Raw genomic sequence first — 16,770 nt, 5'->3', positions numbered from 1 at the left:
AAAATTATTTCTGGGAGTTGCTCAAGGAGTGATCAGAGTTTCCTCCGAAAATTCCTCTATGAATTCCTCCGGTACTTCCTCTAAGGCTTCCTCAGGAAATTCCTCTAGGAGTTCTCCGGTGAATTCCACCGATAGATCCTCCGGCAATTTCTCTAAGAGTTCTTCTAACATTTGTTTCGGGAATTCTTCCAGGAGTTTCTTCAAACGTTTCTTTAAGATGTTTTTTGGAAATTCGTTTAGGAGTTCATCCGGGTATTCCTCTAGGTCAGGGGTTCCCAACCTTTTTGAGGTGGCGACCCCCTTTAAGAATTATCAACACATCTGCGGCCCAATGTTTTTTTTTTAGAAAAAAAATAATTAAATTAACGAAACCGAGTTTGTTTGGGTACAGTGACGAAGCCAGAAATTTACTGTGGGAGGGATTTTCGACGATCAATGATACGTTTTTTTATTCGACACTCACATTTCGTAAACAATGATGTCACGTACATTCAATTTAAGTCGTAGTTGAAAAATAGCGGCGCAGCCGAAAACTTTCTCTTCTGAAGGCGTTTTATACTGAAAATATCTTCCTCAAATTGTGGCTTTTGAGGGTGGCAGTATACAAAATTAAAAATTAGTATAATTTGCACATAATAGAATTAAATTTTTACATTTTTTGGTAACATCGCGGCCCCCCTGGACTGGCTTCACGGCCCCCCAGGGGGCCGCGGACCACCGGTTGGGAACCCGTGCTCTAGGTGTAGCTACGGGAATGTCTCTACGAGTTCCTCCGGTAATTCCTTTAAGAGTTTACTCAGAAAATCCCCTAGAAATTCCACCGGGAATTCCTCTAGAATTTCTTCCGGAAATTCGTTAGAAGGCCATTCTGGATTCATTTTTGCGCAGCTGATAAATGATTCACCATAACAATTACTTCAATAAATAAAATAAAAACATGTCAAAATAAAAATATATAATTTAACCGTAACTATAAACATGTCATTGCATCTTCAACATAATGAATTACTAAAAAATAAAACACTGATATTGATTAACGGGATTCACAAAAAAAAAAAAAATTACGGCCACGCCGCCGAAGACAGATTTCAAATCGGCGCACACCTCTACCTAGAGACCCCCTGAATCACCTCTGAGACCCCTGAAAATCCCTTGTAACCCTGGGGACCCTCCTCAAAGCACTTGGGATCACCAGAGACTTCCTGGAACGCCCCCAAACACCCCGAGAAACAGCCTTGAGATCCATGCAATCCCTCAAAACGCACGTGAGACCTCCTGGTACCCCCGGAAACACCCTGTTTCTCTTAAAACTCCACTTTTACCCCCCGAAACGTCTCTAGAAGCTCTCGGACGTCCCACAGTAATCCAGATTTGAAAATGCCAGACGAAAAATTATCAAATCATATTGCAGTCATCTTTCTTTCGTTGTACTAAGCTTAGTTCACTACTGTTACTTTCACTAGCTGAGCTGAGTTTTCAGCTGAAAGTGGCTGTTCAAGTGTAACAATTCCTCATACTAATGACACATTATGTCAACTTTATAGCTATAAACGTAAATTTGATAACTTGCTCCACTGCAAACGCAAGATATACGCAAGAACAATCGAGTAAACTTCTGGAATCATTTGTATTGTTTGTATTTGAATTATTTTTTAACAAAGAACACAAACGAGTTAACCCCCACAAAAGCCTGTTTATAGAGGTTAACTCGTCTGTGTTCTTTTTCAAAAAAAAGTCTGTAATTCTCTCATCAGCAGCTATTCAGTGCTGTAACAAGATGCTTGTAGTGGTTCCTAATATTACAGATCAATACTCCATATACTGTAACTCTTGAAAAAATGTTCAAAAATTGAATTTCTGCCGAATGTTTCACTAAATTGAACATCTGTGCACCCCTTAGACCCCCTCAGACCCCTTGAAACGTTCCGGACAGCCCTCTGAGTCCCCTGAAACGTCTCTGAAGCACCCCTAGGGCCCATTGTTCCCCCAGATACCGCCTAAGTCTCCCTGAGTTATCCCTGAAGCGCCCCTGACACCCCCTGGAGTCACTGATACTCCCTTAAACGACCCCAAGACCCTTTGGAACACTTCGTAGACACTCTGAGACCTCTTGAAGCGCCCACTGAAACCCACTTCCAGCTCCGAGACCCCCTAGAGTCCCCTGAAAGATTCCCAAAAGGAATTCCTGAATGAATCCCAACAAGAAGTCTTGAAGAATATTCGGTGTCCGGCCATTTGGCCGAACGCCGTTTGGCCGAATGCCGTTTGGCCGAACGCCATTTGGTCGAATGTCATTTAACTTCATCATACATTTTTCGGCCAAATGGCATTCGGCCAAATAACCCTTTCGGCCAAATGGCGTTCGGCCAAATGACCCGGAAACTTTGAACCCGGGCTTTTGAAGGAACAATAAAAGATACTTCAGAAGGATTTCCAGAAGAAATCTTTTGGGCATTACCGGAAAAAAGTTCTGGAGGATTCCCAGAAATGAAAAAATAAACCTTAGAGCATTTTCAGAAGAAACTCCTGCAGAACCTTGAGAAAAAAAAACTACTAAAAGATTTCCAAAAGGAACCACAGGTGTGCTCCTAGAAGGAACTTCTTAGGGATTCTCAGAAGAAACTTTTGAACGATATCCAGGATGTACTCCTGGAGGATTTCCTGAAGAAACTCCCGTGGAAATACAAGAAAAGTCCCTGAAAGATTCCGAAGAGAGATTTAACCCTTCAGCACGCGCGCTGTTGTAAAAAGTACAACACTACCAAAAACCTCGCTGTATACGACTGTATACGACAGTGCGAGCGCGATGCAGTTTCAGATGCTTAAAGGCGCGCGTCCCGGAAGGTTAACTGATAAAATCCTGAAGGATTCTCAGAACGTATCCTTATTCCCAGAAAGAAGCCTGGGAGAGTTCTCGGATAAAAACCCCTGGAAAATCCTCAGACGAAACTCTTGGAGATAATTCAGTAAGAAATTCTGGATGAATTCCAAAGACCATTTGAGAAACAATTAATAAAAAACTCAAGCTTTTTTGTAATTTACCTTGATGACGAACTTAACAGGAATCCATCAAAAAACTTTGGCAAGAATTCCACGAGAAACTCATAAAAAAAAATCTTGGGTGAGTTGCAGAATGATTTCTAAAAAGAAAGTCAGAAGTGACTCTTTGAAAAATCTAAGAAGGAACTTCTGATGAATTTCAGGACAACTTTTAAGAAGATCCCACAAGAATCTCCCGAAAGGATGTCAGAATACATTAGGAAAATTATCTTGGAATCATTCCGATAGCGTTGTCCGACGATTAGGCTCTTCTAGAGGACTGCTAGAATACACTGTCGTGTGCAGCATAGTTGTTCCCTGTGAACAGGGATTAATAGGCATGCTGTAAAAGCAGCCATCCACGACACAGTCAAAAGTACAATCGAGCACGTGTCGGCGGAGTGGCTGGTGCATAGTGATTTAGGATTAGAAGAACACAACGTAGGCGGTAATTCTGCAGCAAGGCACTCGTCAGAATGTGGAACGTTACAAACGGAAGCGGAATCAACAACCCCCTTAATGACGGCACACATTCGAAGAATACCAAAAAAACGTAGCAGAATCTACAAACATCCCCTTTAACGGAAGACAGCTTGCTTGCGTACATCCACTCACATCCCACTATTCCTACTATGTTCTCAAACCGAAAGGAAAGCCAACCTCAGGGGAAATTCAAAACTTTCCCAAACTATTTGTTCACTGTCGGCCAGCAAGCGACGGAGAATGGGTAAATGTGAGATGAGTGCACATTAGCATGATTCTCCGTGTGTGTCACGTTGTCGTTCTTTGGTGGTCCCCAATCATCTTGTCTTGGAGGCTGCCGAGTCCCCATGGTCAGTGACGACCAGGGTAAATGGCATGTATGATGCTACTATTGCAAGTATTTTATCCGTCCAGTTGCTGACGACGACACGCACGATGAGGAAAGCAGCCTCCCTAAATGAAAGGGCCTTTGTTTTTCTTTGCTCGGTGGATGGGACCAAAGAACAACACTCGAGTGAATGGAAATAACCTGAGGGGTTGCTACTATTAGTTCTAACGGTTTTACACAAATACATAAACAGGGATGGAATGAAAGGATGAATGCAGATGATGTGACAGAATTCACGAAATTTCTGGAGAATTTCAGAGGTAAGGAACTGAAGACAAATGGCATATTTCATAAATTAAACTCCTGGCAGATCTGCTATGTAACTCCGTCAGTTCATCGCATTTGCGATAAACCACCACTGAAAAGAGATAGGGTTAAAAAAGCACGCAGGAAAAAAAACGAAACTTTCCCAGTGGTAGAAAATTAGTTCTTCAGGGTGTTTAATGGATACTTGTGTCAAGTGTTGCCCGCCCTTTCATCGCGCCATAGATTCACTCTTCTTCCGGGGATGCTGTATATGCTCCAGTCCCGGGTTCTGTACGCGCCCTCGCAGCTTGTTCACAAACCGGGGCTTAAAAAAGCACTTGTGGTACTTAGTCGGTTGGTTAAGAAGAGGCGAGTTGAAGAACTCACTTTCCAGGCGTCGGGGGCGGCGATCCCGTCGTCGTTGATAAGGAAGTGTGACACAGGCAGGCAGAAAAAAAAAACACCCTCCGGAAGATCCCAAGAGATATGGCAAACGGTACGGCGCTGACGACGACGGTAGTGCCCCTACTTAGCCACCTTTTCAGAGAGCTGGAGGTTATAAATGATTCAAAGATAAACAGCACCCACTACCAAACGATTGCACTACGGTGAGTACGTCGTCGTCGTCGTTGTCGACGTTCGGGTTGCCATTGCTTTTGCTGCTGGTGCAAGTGAGGTGCATTTTCTCCAGAGCAAATTGCATCCCAGCAAAAAAACTGTTTATTTATTTGAACTGTCCTCTGCTCAGCCAGCTGGCTTAGAGGAGCCGCTTGTGCTTAAGTAGACTTTCAACTAAGTGCAGCCGTAACTTTGTTGTCGATGGCGGAAGCAACCCTAGCTACCTGTTCATGCACTGTTTGAGTCCCCTAGCTACCTGTTCATGCACTGTTTGAGTCGATAATTGAGGCGAGATTTTCAAAACGAGTTAAGGTAGGACAATATTTGAATGGGATGATTTGAAATTATGGATTCATAAGACTCTAAAATCAGAAATCAGAAATAAGAAATCAGAAATCAGAAATCAGAAATCAGAAATCAGAAATCAGAAATCAGAAATCAGAAATCAGAAATCAGAAATCAGAAATCTGAAATCAGAAATCAGAAATCAGAAATCAGAAATCAGAAATCAGAAATCAGAAATCAGAAATCAGAAATCAGAAATCAGAAATCAGAAATCAGAAATCTGAAATCAGAAATCAGAAATCAGAAATCAGAAATCAGAAATCAGAAATCAGAAATCAGAAATCAGAAATCAGAAATCAGAAATCAGAAATCAGAAATCAGAAATCAGAAATCAGAAATCAGAAATCAGAAATCAGAAATCAGAAATCAGAAATCAGAAATCAGAAATCAGAAATCAGAAATCAGAAATCAGAAATCAGAAATCAGAAATCAGAAATCAGAAATCAGAAATCAGAAATCAGAAATCAGAAATCAGAAATCAGAAATCAGAAATCAGAAATCAGAAATCAGAAATCAGAAATCAGAAATCAGAAATCAGAAATCAGAAATCAGAAATCAGAAATCAGAAATCAGAAATCAGAAATCAGAAATCAGAAATCAGAAATCAGAAATCAGAAATCAGAAATCAGAAATCAGAAATCAGAAATCAGAAATCAGAAATCAGAAATCAGAAATCAGAAATCAGAAATCAGAAATCAGAAATCAGAAATCAGAAATCAGAAATCAGAAATCAGAAATCAGAAATCAGAAATCAGAAATCAGAAATCAGAAATCAGAAATCAGAAATCAGAAATCAGAAATCAGAAATCAGAAATCAGAAATCAGAAATCAGAAATCAGAAATCAGAAATCAGAAATCAGAAATCAGAAATCAGAAATCAGAAATCAGAAATCAGAAATCAGAAATCAGAAATCAGAAATCAGAAATCAGAAATCAGAAATCAGAAATCAGAAATCAGAAATCAGAAATCAGAAATCAGAAATCAGAAATCAGAAATCAGAAATCAGAAATCAGAAATCAGAAATCAGAAATCAGAAATCAGAAATCAGAAATCAGAAATCAGAAATCAGAAATCAGAAATCAGAAATCAGAAATCAGAAATCAGAAATCAGAAATCAGAAATCAGAAATCAGAAATCAGAAATCAGAAATCAGAAATCAGAAATCAGAAATCAGAAATCAGAAATCAGAAATCAGAAATCAGAAATCAGAAATCAGAAATCAGAAATCAGAAATCAGAAATCAGAAATCAGAAATCAGAAATCAGAAATCAGAAATCAGAAATCAGAAATCAGAAATCAGAAATCAGAAATCAGAAATCAGAAATCAGAAATCAGAAATCAGAAATCAGAAATCAGAAATCAGAAATCAGAAATCAGAAATCAGAAATCAGAAATCAGAAATCAGAAATCAGAAATCAGAAATCAGAAATCAGAAATCAGAAATCAGAAATCAGAAATCAGAAATCAGAAATCAGAAATCAGAAATCAGAAATCAGAAATCAGAAATCAGAAATCAGAAATCAGAAATCAGAAATCAGAAATCAGAAATCAGAAATCAGAAATCAGAAATCAGAAATCAGAAATCAGAAATCAGAAATCAGAAATCAGAAATCAGAAATCAGAAATCAGAAATCAGAAATCAGAAATCAGAAATCAGAAATCAGAAATCAGAAATCAGAAATCAGAAATCAGAAATCAGAAATCAGAAATCAGAAATCAGAAATCAGAAATCAGAAATCAGAAATCAGAAATCAGAAATCAGAAATCAGAAATCAGAAATCAGAAATCAGAAATCAGAAATCAGAAATCAGAAATCAGAAATCAGAAATCAGAAATCAGAAATCAGAAATCAGAAATCAGAAATCAGAAATCAGAAATCAGAAATCAGAAATCAGAAATCAGAAATCAGAAATCAGAAATCAGAAATCAGAAATCAGAAATCAGAAATCAGAAATCAGAAATCAGAAATCAGAAATCAGAAATCAGAAATCAGAAATCAGAAATCAGAAATCAGAAATCAGAAATCAGAAATCAGAAATCAGAAATCAGAAATCAGAAATCAGAAATCAGAAATCAGAAATCAGAAATCAGAAATCAGAAATCAGAAATCAGAAATCAGAAATCAGAAATCAGAAATCAGAAATCAGAAATCAGAAATCAGAAATCAGAAATCAGAAATCAGAAATCAGAAATCAGAAATCAGAAATCAGAAATCAGAAATCAGAAATCAGAAATCAGAAATCAGAAATCAGAAATCAGAAATCAGAAATCAGAAATCAGAAATCAGAAATCAGAAATCAGAAATCAGAAATCAGAAATCAGAAATCAGAAATCAGAAATCAGAAATCAGAAATCAGAAATCAGAAATCAGAAATCAGAAATCAGAAATCAGAAATCAGAAATCAGAAATCAGAAATCAGAAATCAGAAATCAGAAATCAGAAATCAGAAATCAGAAATCAGAAATCAGAAATCAGAAATCAGAAATCAGAAATCAGAAATCAGAAATCAGAAATCAGAAATCAGAAATCAGAAATCAGAAATCAGAAATCAGAAATCAGAAATCAGAAATCAGAAATCAGAAATCAGAAATCAGAAATCAGAAATCAGAAATCAGAAATCAGAAATCAGAAATCAGAAATCAGAAATCAGAAATCAGAAATCAGAAATCAGAAATCAGAAATCAGAAATCAGAAATCAGAAATCAGAAATCAGAAATCAGAAATCAGAAATCAGAAATCAGAAATCAGAAATCAGAAATCAGAAATCAGAAATCAGAAATCAGAAATCAGAAATCAGAAATCAGAAATCAGAAATCAGAAATCAGAAATCAGAAATCAGAAATCAGAAATCAGAAATCAGAAATCAGAAATCAGAAATCAGAAATCAGAAATCAGAAATCAGAAATCAGAAATCAGAAATCAGAAATCAGAAATCAGAAATCAGAAATCAGAAATCAGAAATCAGAAATCAGAAATCAGAAATCAGAAATCAGAAATCAGAAATCAGAAATCAGAAATCAGAAATCAGAAATCAGAAATCAGAAATCAGAAATCAGAAATCAGAAATCAGAAATCAGAAATCAGAAATCAGAAATCAGAAATCAGAAATCAGAAATCAGAAATCAGAAATCAGAAATCAGAAATCAGAAATCAGAAATCAGAAATCAGAAATCAGAAATCAGAAATCAGAAATCAGAAATCAGAAATCAGAAATCAGAAATCAGAAATCAGAAATCAGAAATCAGAAATCAGAAATCAGAAATCAGAAATCAGAAATCAGAAATCAGAAATCAGAAATCAGAAATCAGAAATCAGAAATCAGAAATCAGAAATCAGAAATCAGAAATCAGAAATCAGAAATCAGAAATCAGAAATCAGAAATCAGAAATCAGAAATCAGAAATCAGAAATCAGAAATCAGAAATCAGAAATCAGAAATCAGAAATCAGAAATCAGAAATCAGAAATCAGAAATCAGAAATCAGAAATCAGAAATCAGAAATCAGAAATCAGAAATCAGAAATCAGAAATCAGAAATCAGAAATCAGAAATCAGAAATCAGAAATCAGAAATCAGAAATCAGAAATCAGAAATCAGAAATCAGAAATCAGAAATCAGAAATCAGAAATCAGAAATCAGAAATCAGAAATCAGAAATCAGAAATCAGAAATCAGAAATCAGAAATCAGAAATCAGAAATCAGAAATCAGAAATCAGAAATCAGAAATCAGAAATCAGAAATCAGAAATCAGAAATCAGAAATCAGAAATCAGAAATCAGAAATCAGAAATCAGAAATCAGAAATCAGAAATCAGAAATCAGAAATCAGAAATCAGAAATCAGAAATCAGAAATCAGAAATCAGAAATCAGAAATCAGAAATCAGAAATCAGAAATCAGAAATCAGAAATCAGAAATCAGAAATCAGAAATCAGAAATCAGAAATCAGAAATCAGAAATCAGAAATCAGAAATCAGAAATCAGAAATCAGAAATCAGAAATCAGAAATCAGAAATCAGAAATCAGAAATCAGAAATCAGAAATCAGAAATCAGAAATCAGAAATCAGAAATCAGAAATCAGAAATCAGAAATCAGAAATCAGAAATCAGAAATCAGAAATCAGAAATCAGAAATCAGAAATCAGAAATCAGAAATCAGAAATCAGAAATCAGAAATCAGAAATCAGAAATCAGAAATCAGAAATCAGAAATCAGAAATCAGAAATCAGAAATCAGAAATCAGAAATCAGAAATCAGAAATCAGAAATCAGAAATCAGAAATCAGAAATCAGAAATCAGAAATCAGAAATCAGAAATCAGAAATCAGAAATCAGAAATCAGAAATCAGAAATCAGAAATCAGAAATCAGAAATCAGAAATCAGAAATCAGAAATCAGAAATCAGAAATCAGAAATCAGAAATCAGAAATCAGAAATCAGAAATCAGAAATCAGAAATCAGAAATCAGAAATCAGAAATCAGAAATCAGAAATCAGAAATCAGAAATCAGAAATCAGAAATCAGAAATCAGAAATCAGAAATCAGAAATCAGAAATCAGAAATCAGAAATCAGAAATCAGAAATCAGAAATCAGAAATCAGAAATCAGAAATCAGAAATCAGAAATCAGAAATCAGAAATCAGAAATCAGAAATCAGAAATCAGAAATCAGAAATCAGAAATCAGAAATCAGAAATCAGAAATCAGAAATCAGAAATCAGAAATCAGAAATCAGAAATCAGAAATCAGAAATCAGAAATCAGAAATCAGAAATCAGAAATCAGAAATCAGAAATCAGAAATCAGAAATCAGAAATCAGAAATCAGAAATCAGAAATCAGAAATCAGAAATCAGAAATCAGAAATCAGAAATCAGAAATCAGAAATCAGAAATCAGAAATCAGAAATCAGAAATCAGAAATCAGAAATCAGAAATCAGAAATCAGAAATCAGAAATCAGAAATCAGAAATCAGAAATCAGAAATCAGAAATCAGAAATCAGAAATCAGAAATCAGAAATCAGAAATCAGAAATCAGAAATCAGAAATCAGAAATCAGAAATCAGAAATCAGAAATCAGAAATCAGAAATCAGAAATCAGAAATCAGAAATCAGAAATCAGAAATCAGAAATCAGAAATCAGAAATCAGAAATCAGAAATCAGAAATCAGAAATCAGAAATCAGAAATCAGAAATCAGAAATCAGAAATCAGAAATCAGAAATCAGAAATCAGAAATCAGAAATCAGAAATCAGAATTGGAAATTGGAAATTGGACCAAACAGAATTCAAGAAAACACAAAATAGGTGATGAAAGACCTAGATGATACAATAAGTAACCAAAAAGGAACTGAACAGAGACCATGATGAGAAAAGACAAAGAGAAGACCAATAAGAGACTTAGAAAAGAGATGAAGAAAACAACACGAGACCAAGAAGGGCCCAAAAAGGTAGCAAGAAAAGACCAAGAGGAACCCAGAAATAGTCCAGACAGAAACAAACAAAGACTAAGAAGCGATCAAGAAGTACCCATGAAGACACCAAGAAAATCAAGAAACCAAGAAAAGCCCAAGAAGAGACCAAGAACAGACCTAAAAAAGCCCAAGAAGATTCCATGCAAAGAAAATACCATTAAGGGACTTGAAAGAGTTTAAGAAGGCACTAAAAAGAGACCAAACAGAAACCACAACGAAACCAAGAAGAAATCAAAGACAGAACGAAAAGAGACAAAAAAGTTAGCAGAAGAAACCAAATAGAGACAAAGGAGAAACCGAGAGTGTTAAAGACCCAAGAAAAAAGTAAACAAGAGATCAAACCAAATCCAAGAAAAAAACAGATAGAAGACAGCAGAAAGAGACAAACAAGATATCAAAAAGAGACCAAGACATCAAGAAGAAACCAAGAAGTGAACATGAAGAAACCAAGAAGAAACCACAACGAAACCAAGAAGATACCGAGGAAAGAACAAAAAGAGGCAAAACAGTAAGCAGAAGAAACCAAATAGGGACAAAGAAGAAACCAACAGTGTTCAAGACTCTAGAAAAGGGGAATATGAGAACAAACAGAGCCCACGAAAAGGCCCAGGAAGAAGACAGCAGAAAGAGACAAACATTTGTGGGCTTCGTGGCCTGGCGGTTAGCGGCGTCAGTCGTTTAGGCGTATTGTGAGTGCCACGGAGTGAGGGTTCGATTCCCGCTCCAGTCGGAGGAAACTTTTCGTCAAACGAAAAATCCTTCATTGGTCCACTGGGTGTTCCGTGTTGTCCGTTGCCTAATGTTAGTGATTGTTCAGTCTGTGCAACCTCTGGTTGAAGACGGTGTAGTGTCTTTTTTAACAAGAGACCAAAAGAGACCAAGAGATCAAGAAGAAACGAAGAAGTGGTCATGGAGAGACTCAACAAAGGCCAAGGAGAAACCACAACGAAACCAAGAAGATACTAAGGAGAGAAGGAATGCAAAACAGAGTAAAAGATTAGACCCAGGAAGAAGACAGCAGAAAGAGATCACGAGTTCAAGAAGTGATCAAGAAGTGAACAAGAACATACCGAACAGAGACCAATGAGAAACCACAACGGAACCAAGAAGATATCAAGAAAATAACAAAAAGAGACAACAATAAAATAAGCAGAAGACCCAAACAAAAGCGAACAAGTGATCGAACAGAAGGTTGCCCTCTCAAGCAAATCCCAGTAGGAGGTTAAATGAAAGCCAAGAAAGGACTTGGAGCAAACCAAAGAAGACCAAGATGAAACCAAAAAAGAGCCAATAAAAGACCAAAAAGGCTAAAAAGAATTCAAGAAGAAACCAAACAGAGCCCAAGTAGAGATGCAAAATCGTAGAAAAGGCTAGTAAGAGACCAAACAGAGGCCAAGGAGAGACACAGCAAGGACCAAGAATACTCCAAAAAGACACCAAGAAGACACAAGACAGAAGACCAAGACAAGAGACCAATAGAAGGGATCAAGTGGAGAGAACAAGACGAGAGACCTACAGGAGAGACCAAGAGGAGAGACCAAGAGGAGAGACCAAGAGGAGAGACCAAGAGGAGGGACCAAGAGGAGAGACCAAGAGGAGAGACCAAGAGGAGAGACAAAGCAGAGCAGAAGCAGAGCAGAAGCAGAGCAGAAGCAGAGCAGAAGCAGAGCAGAAGCAGAGCAGAGGCAGAGCAGAAGCAGAGCAGAAGCAGAGCAGAAGCAGAGCAGAAGCAGAGCAGAAGCAGAGCAGAAGCAGAGCAGAAGCAGAGCAGAAGCAGAGCAGAAGCAGAGCAGAAGCAGAGCAGAAGCAGAGCAGAAGCAGAGCAGAAGCAGAGCAGAAGCAGAGCAGAAGCAGAGCAGAAGCAGAGCAGAAGCAGAGCAGAAGCAGAGCAGAAGCAGAGCAGAAGCAGAGCAGAAGCAGAGCAGAAGCAGAGCAGAAGCAGAGCAGAAGCAGAGCAGAAGCAGAGCAGAAGCAGAGCAGAAGCAGAGGAGAAGCAGAGCAGAAGCAGAGCAGAAGCAGAGCAGAAGCAGAGCAGAAGCAGAGCAGAAGCAGAGCAGAAGCAGAGCAGAAGCAGAGCAGAAGCAGAGCAGAAGCAGAGCAGAAGCAGAGCAGAAGCAGAGCAGAAGCAGAGCAGAAGCAGAGCAGAAGCAGAGCAGAAGCAGAGCAGAAGCAGAGCAGAAGCAGAGCAGAAGCAGAGCAGAAGCAGAGCAGAAGCAGAGCAGAAGCAGAGCAGAAGCAGAGCAGAAGCAGAGCAGAAGCAGAGCAGAAGCAGAGCAGAAGCAGAGCAGAAGCAGAGCAGAAGCAGAGCAGAAGCAGAGCAGAAGCAGAGCAGAAGCAGAGCAGAAGCAGAGCAGAAGCAGAGCAGAAGCAGAGCAGAAGCAGAGCAGAAGCAGAGCAGAAGCAGAGCAGAAGCAGAGCAGAAGCAGAGCAGAAGCAGAGCAAAAGCAGAGCAAAAGCAGAGCAAAAGCAGAGCAAAAGCAGAGCAAAAGCAGAGCAAAAGCAGAGCAAAAGCAGAGCAAAAGCAGAGCAAAAGCAGAGCAAAAGCAGAGCAAAAGCAGAGCAAAAGCAGAGCAAAAGCAGAGCAAAAGCAGAGCAAAAGCAGAGCAAAAGCAGAGCAAAAGCAGAGCAAAAGCAGAGCAAAAGCAGAGCAAAAGCAGAGCAAAAGCAGAGCAAAAGCAGAGCAAAAGCAGAGCAAAAGCAGAGCAAAAGCAGAGCAAAAGCAGAGCAAAAGCAGAGCAAAAGCAGAGCAAAAGCAGAGCAAAAGCAGAGCAAAAGCAGAGCAAAAGCAGAGCAAAAGCAGAGCAAAAGCAGAGCAAAAGCAGAGCAAAAGCAGAGCAAAAGCAGAGCAAAAGCAAAGCAAAAGCAGAGCAAAAGCAGAGCAAAAGCAGAGCAAAATCAGAGCAAAAGCAGAGCAAAGCAGAGCAAAAGCAGAACAAAAAAATGAAGTTAGAAATGCTTACATGGATTCCAGAAAATATCCTAACAATGTCGGGACTAGTACATTCGCTCTAGAAACCAACAAAGAGGAAAGGTTTCACCCGATATTTTTTCGTCTCATGAACTAAGCGACGGATCACGCAACGAAAATTAAAAATTAACCTACTGTGAAGTACTTTTACTTGTATCGCTTTTTCATTTTTCGGTCCCATTGAAGCGCAGTGGATCGGGATCCTCCCGTGGGGAACACCTACCATCTGTTGAAACGAATTTGCTGTTACTGTTGTTCGCACACAGGAATTCTCTTTCGGTCGCACACCTTTTATCCTCCGGGCGGTAACTCCGCCCGGTGCCACGCTCTGACTGCCATCAGTCCAAACTCCAGAGGTATAATACCTGCTAAAACAAGCTTAGTGTATGTGTGATCCGGAGGCAGCAATGCAGATGGAGCCATGAGATAAATGGCTCGGTGAATGATAACGGTAAAGTTTTGCAATTAAACTTTTCAAATTAACATGATTAATTCGCCACGTGATGCGAACTGGTGACACATACTTTGCTCTTTTCCCCGGGGATAAGGTGGCGTAGTCGGAAAAGCCTAAACCGGTTGCACTGGCAGGTGCATCCGGGAATCGTCGTTGGGAAGGAAGACGTGACATGTAGGTGGGATTCGAATGCATGTTCTAGATAGGCTGAAATGTAAAAACCTTCTAATTGTTTCTCCACAGGGAACGATACTTCAAAACTCGACATAGCTTAGCTGACTGTCCAAGTTAAAATGAAGCCGTAACTACAAAATAAAATACAACTAAATAAAAATTTAAAAAAATACAACCAATTGGACAAAATAGTATAACATTTTATTTTAATAAAGTCTAAATAAATAAAAAAATATAAATAAAACAAAAAAAAAATGAAAAAATAAAATAAAATGAAGGGCCTATATAACCGAAGAGGTTAACGTTCGAGTATTAAGTAAGATTATGTTGAGGATGATGAGTTCGATTCCTGATCGGTCCAGGGTTTTTTTTATGGAAATTTCCTTGGCCTCCTTGGGCATATGTAGATTATCTTCGTGATTGCAACTCGATATACAAATTCAGATGGATCGATGGATCATTGGCAAACAAATTTGTCAGTAATTTTGCAAGTGCTCATACGCTAAGAAGCAGGCTTTGTTCCGGTTAGGATGTGACGTTAACATGGTAAAAAAGATAATTGAATAAAATTAAAAATATAATAAAAATGGTATATGGAATGAGGTGAAAAAAAAATAAAAATAAAATGACAAAACAATAAAACTAAAATTTAAAAAAAACAAATTCTAATCAATCAAAATAAGGTTACATAAAAATAACGTAAATTTAATCTTAAATAAAAATCGTAGACTAGCTTTTTTAATTCAGGTAAGAATCAAGAATCATTCAGAGATTAATTCACCTAAAAATGCTTGGATAAATCGAAGAATTTCACTGGAAAACAAAAAAAAACAAAAATGATCCAGGCTTTCAAAAGAAATCAGTCAAGAAGTTGTAAAATGAGGCATTTTAAACCTATCCGATGGTTTTGCACAAACTTGCAGATCTCATTAATAAACAAAATACCAACCAGAGTTTAAAATTTTCATTTTCAGTGAGTGAAATTCAACGTGAATTTTGAAGAATCTCAACTGAGGGATCAACATAAAATTCATTTTGGTGAATGAATTTTCTCACTTATTCATTCATTTTTCTGTCACTGACAATTTTCACTGAGAAATATAACCTGACCGTAACTCCCGATTACTCTTCCAATCGCCTCAAAACTTGTGTATAGTAGTTAATTACAATACTAATTAACTGCTCTATTTGTCCATTAAGTCGGATTTTGCGTTTGTTAACAGAAATTGGACATTTTACGACGTGCGAAAAAATATTCGTGACAGAGAATCGAATGAAAAAAGAGAGGCATTCAGCTGACAATGATTGTGGCCAAGCACGAATGAAAAAATGAGAATGTCAATCTTCACTTTCAGCCTTCGATTTTTTTACACACTGATACCAACTGCAACCACGAAAGCAAAATCATGTGACCATCCACGTTCATTAAAGTTCGGACACATCACGCAGCGGATGTTTCAAATCAAATTACAAATGGAGTCACATAAAACAATGCGATGCGACACCATCCAACTTTTTGCTTAAACCCGAAACTTCTACATCCACGGCAGCATTACCCCACAACGTAAAAGTGAACTCTTTCTCTGCCGCTGGCGGTGGCTGACTGTTTCGGGCTCGCAAAACGGCGAACCATCATCCACCGCCATCAGCCAACGAACGCAGCAGAACGGTTTCGTCCTGGCGGTCTCATTCGGCCATTTATTATAATTTGCTGTGCATGTTTTTCGCATTTTTCCGAACTTCGTCCGTCTGCCGCTGGATGCACTAACTGTCCCTGTTAGCGGTCCCCTTCCATGTGTTGGAAGGATGATGTTGCGGCAAATGGCTCGATGGTTGCGAAGAACACTAAAAAAGAATACTAGCGAATAAGAGAAAAAAAAACGCGAGATTCTAAACATGCAATGTAGGTAGGTACATACCTAGCTACAACCCAAACGAAGGATTTTTACTCGCCGGTAGTCCCAGCGGTGGGAGTCCCGCCACCATAGCACACGGATTCGCTATTATTTCTCACTAACACTTGCCGCCCATTGTACCTTATTGTGGTGGTGTACTTTATTAAATAATGAAAAGCATCCGCGACGAGCGCGTCGCACCACGTAGAGAGACGAAGGTGGCGGCGTGCTGGCAGTTTGACCGGAAGGGAAATGATCGAAAAATGCGCTCTTTTGGATTTGGTGTTTCTAATAAGGGTTCGTTTTTAAACTATGAATTTATATCGTGAATTTTCCAAGGGAGTTTTACAAAGTATTTAGAGTTCAAGGGAACCTCTGAATCGTTGTTGCGTCCTTTTGGGGATTTCTCCAGGAATTTCTTTTAGAATTCTTTGTGAGATGTTCCTGGATTTCCTCAAGGGATTTCTTCATGAACTCCATCATAGACTCTTCCCTTCCGGGAAGCCCATCAGTGATTTCTCCAGGGATTCTTCGGGGATTTCTCAAGGAATTTCTTCTTATTTTTTTTCTAAAATTTTTTTCACGGGTTTTTGCAGGAACTCTTTGAGAGATGTCTCCTTCAAGGATTCCTCCAGGAACTCCGTCAGAGCTTTCTCTTCGATATCCATAAGTTTTTTTCCAGGAATTTATTCA

The sequence above is a fragment of the Aedes albopictus genome, chromosome 1, assembly GCF_035046485.1.
Source record: "Aedes albopictus strain Foshan chromosome 1, AalbF5, whole genome shotgun sequence".
NCBI classification, from domain to species: domain Eukaryota; kingdom Metazoa; phylum Arthropoda; class Insecta; order Diptera; family Culicidae; genus Aedes; species Aedes albopictus.
The sequence above is the reverse complement of the archived record's forward strand: the minus strand, read 5'-3'. Positions refer to the sequence as shown.